Raw genomic sequence first — 4,615 nt, forward strand, 5'->3', positions numbered from 1 at the left:
GCTTTGAAGTGGGGTTCAATTCATTCATTAATTTTCATACATGTTCAACAAAAAAAAAGGAATAAATATCCAAAACATATGATTCTAATAACCCTCCCCCAAACAACGACAACATGCATATTTCAGATAGGCCTATATGAAAATAGCCACAGCACAATCAAACTATAGGTTGTCATGCAAATGGGCATGATATACTAGTATACTAAAAAAAATGTTAAGAATGGAGGGGAAGTTAAAGCAGGGCTAGTATCATTCATCTCCCTTAGAGGGGCATTTCAGACGATTTTTATAATTTCAAATCATGTCGTACATAATTTGACAGCTACATGTATAGATTTGTGGAATTTATTGTGGTCCTTGAGCAGAGAAACAATACTCTGAAAAATCTTAAACAAATTGCACTGAACAGTGTTGATGACATAGGAGCCGCACATATTTCAGAAATGTAGCAGTGTAAAGCCATTACAATACTACTTGCTCAACAAGTTCACCTAATGTGTAGCATGTATGCATGGTATCTTCTTTTGTTCTGCTTCCTTGATAACCAACTCATGCATACTTATGGTGAGGCTGCCATGTCATCATCCTTGTTCATTGTAATTTGTTGTAAAGTTTGAAAACATTCGTATTCCTCAACCCAATCACTATCAATTCTGAAATTCTGTACGCGGTATAACTGATTTATAGTTGTTCAAATGTAAAAGGCTGAAAATTATCCGGAGGTCTCCTTTAATCACAGCTAGCAATTGGCAAATATGAGAAGGTACCGTAAAAGGTTGGCTGCAAAGAAACGTACATTTGGATACGACAAAATATGGGACATCGACAACAAAAAACAGAACCCTAACAAAACCAAATGGAGTAAGGAATGGGGGTGGTAAGGAGTTAGAGTTTGAAACGGATCATTTTGGACTCGTAAAGAAAATTGTCGATGGAAAGAGGCAAAACCTCGACAAAACTTAAATTTTGGAGGGAGAGGAATACGCGCACTGTCATAGCATCAGAATTGATTTGAACGAATTGTATAAATCACAGTAAGAAAATGTACAAAGGTTTGATGACTGAAATTTTGAAAGTTGATGGTGATCTTCTGATAAACCGTTCCTGATGAAAGGAACTTCACAGAAACAGTTTCAGCATGTTTAGTCTAGATTGAAATGACGCATTACTTGGCGCAGATTTAGTGCTGTTATCTGCAAGGGAACTCCAAGATTTAGGACCAGTAAATGTAAAATAAGAATAAACGAGGATGATTCTCGTTAACGTCAGGTAAAATGTTCGTTTCATTCATTTATTCATCTATTGGTTTTGCAACTTTTTCATAAACAGAAATTTTTACAGAGAAAACACATTCAAGATATCAAAGTATAAGGGGTTTTTTTTAAATATATATATCATCGAGATATAACATGACACAGACTTGACAAAAACAATGAGCAATATAAATTTGTTGGATGCGACGGCAGTCGTTGACAAAAAAAAAGAACTTAAAAGCGTGACAACCCTGAAAGCACATCTATAAGTTATATTTACTTTAAAACTTAATACAAATAAGAGGCAGGTGCATCGTGCAGTGGGAGCATGAAGGGCCTAATAAATAAATGCAAAAAAACCTTTACACAGTATATTTGATTGAGTGAATTCGTTTGAGTGACGGGTTGTATAATAAAGAATTATCGATTTGTTTTTCTGGAACATGTCGGGAAAACTAGCTGGCAGAGTTTCATATTCTATAACGTGTACAGTTTGGTGTACATTAATTGACCTAGGAAATCAAAGTTCAAGTGACTTGAAAAAGTCTTCGTTCATACAGCACTCACGTGGATTATACACACATGCAAGCATAACATTCATATACATACATAAAACACACACACACACACACACACACACACACACGCGTATATATATATATACAGTAGGTCCCCCCGAAAATACAATCTGATTTTCGCATTGATAACACACTAAATGATTAAACCGTCTAAATGCGACTTAAGAATCTTAAAACATAAGATCTTAGCTCTATTTTGCAGAAAACCCCACTCAAGTTGGTTAAGGAGTCACAAAGAAATTTTGATTATTGTAAAGCACGTCATGAGTCTGATTCTTCCAAGTTTAGCAATTGATTGGATGCTCTTGGAACTGCATATTAATGTGTAAACACAATAGACAGAACTTGGAGGGAAGAGATTCCTGACATGCTCTACAAAATTCCTAATTTCTCTTTGACCACTGAAGCAAATCAAATGGGGCTTTTAGTATGATGTGGGCAATGAGTTATAGTTTCATAACATGTAATTGTATTTGGATTTATTCACTATCTTTAAAGTTATCGTTGCGGAGGGTACCGTTGTATTTTTTGGGACATATATATATATATATATATATATATCCTTATTTTCTCCCAGTGGTTGTCTATTTATTTCCATTCCAATAAAACAAAGACAATAATCATCATAAATTGGCGCTGCTGCAACAAAGTAAGCTAACTTGGACACAAATAAAAAAGAATTATATCCTTCCTGTCTGCATTTTTTTTCAGAGAAGAAGAAATCTTGAAGAACTTGATAATAATTATAAACAAATAGCATTTCAAATATATATATATATATATATATATATACATATATATATATGTACAGCTGAACAGTAAGAACCATGTATAAACCAAAAATGCCCGCCCACTCCCCAAGGAGTAATTTCTCAAATGAAATGAAAAAAAAAATACAGCTGAACAGAAGGAATCATGTTAAATAAACAAAACAATTTTGAGTCGAATAACTCATACTTTGTATTGGCCAAAAATGCATTATCAGTTTGTTCGTCATTTCTTCGTGGAGCCAATACGTGAAATCTCAACATACAGTGTATAAGAAGAAAGAGTCTCAAATACGCCATGGATCCAACGAGAAGTTTTCTTATTACAAAATTTTCTGTCTGCCTCAGACCTTCGTCAGACCTTCTTTACACTGTTTCTTGTATGTAATTACAACATTCGAAGTCCAACACGTGGAAAGTTCCAAGATGAACATATATATATATGGGTGAAAACGTCGAATGATGTACAATTGGCTATTTTCGGGCTTTTCGATATTCAAACCCTTGTAAAATTGTCACCTTGGGGTGCTTTTCATGGTTTTAGGTATCATTTGGTAGGGGATGGTTGTACCTTTCAGAAAATATATACTTTGTAGTGTTCTTACTGCATTTTCTTTAAAAAATAATGCCTTGAAGCTGAAAAAATTGACAAAAATGCGTATTTTGGGAAAAAATCCCAGATTCACACGTCTTAATTTTTGTTCTAATGCAATTCTACAGCTTTGTTTTTCCTTGTGAGTAAGCCCACACACTTCAACTATTTAATCAAGTACTTCTGCCATGAACGTGTGTATTATTTATCTTCTCAGGAAACGTTGTATTCACTTATGTCTGAAAAAGAACGTCTCTGAATGAATTATCTTTTCCTTGACGCCAAAAATTCAGAATGACTATGAAAACATGTAAGCCCATATTTATTTAGCGTCTTATCCATACTACCATCCTATCAAAATTTGTGAGTGAGCTGTGTGAAATAATCGTGTGGTGGCTCATTAAAGAAAATTATACTGAATAACCATCAGAGATGTTCAGTTGTTTAATGGTGTCATTAATGAAAGTGGATTATGCTTGAGATAAAAAGTGGTTATCAGTATGTCAGTGTGAGCCAGGCGACTATGATGATTGGCAACTTTAGTAGCATACTGTCCACAAAAACGAGTTCTGGTTGAAAACCCGAATTGGCGAATGTCTCTGATCAAAATGAATGTCCCTGATTGAAATTCTCTGAAGGGATATTCCCTCATCTGACACTTTCGCACTGCATGATACTTTCTTTGCGTGCTTATTCTACGCACTGACGAGCCATCCTGGAATCGAGTCAGCACAGTTCAACGACAGATATGCCCACAAATCTTGAAAATGTGAGTAATAAGAAAAACTTTCCTGGTGTTTGTGCCGATTTATTACAATTATTATTCCGTAGATTTGCCAATCAGTATCATTTGTGAAATTATGTATTTTAATCTTTGGATTAGAGGTAAATTAAAAAAGGATAGACAGTAAATATGTAAGAATCTGCACGAAAATCAAAGACCGCACGTCTCTGAGCAAAATGAAAAACGTCTCTGAAAATTAATGTTTCATGAAATAAAGACATCCACTATACAAATTATGAGAACATTAAAGTAAATTTATGTCTGGATGGGCTCAGTTAGTACAAAAGGAACAAGTAGAACCAAGTTAACACGGGCATGTTGTAATATTAAGATAAATGAAGCTTCCTGAAAGATGTTGAAAATATGTAAAAGAGTTTCAAATTTAATATTTTCTGTTAATTGAGCAAGTGTAAACACATTGCCAGGACAGAAAATATGTTTTATGACTAGTTATAGGTCAATAGTCTATGATTATTATGTAGTAGTCACTTTAGTTTACGTATTTTTTGTGAGAGAGGCAAAAATGTAAGAAAAATAGGTTTAGGTCAGAGACGTTCTCTGAACAAATAGGATCTGCTCTCAAACCAATATCAATGACCCACCATGGCGAATTGGTGCCTACGTTTGTAGCACATTGGTTC

The sequence above is a fragment of the Diadema antillarum genome, unplaced genomic scaffold (assembly GCF_040938485.1).
Source record: "Diadema antillarum isolate AM-2024a unplaced genomic scaffold, OU_Dant_1.0 seq00000687_RagTag, whole genome shotgun sequence".
Taxonomy (NCBI): Eukaryota; Metazoa; Echinodermata; class Echinoidea; order Diadematoida; family Diadematidae; genus Diadema; species Diadema antillarum.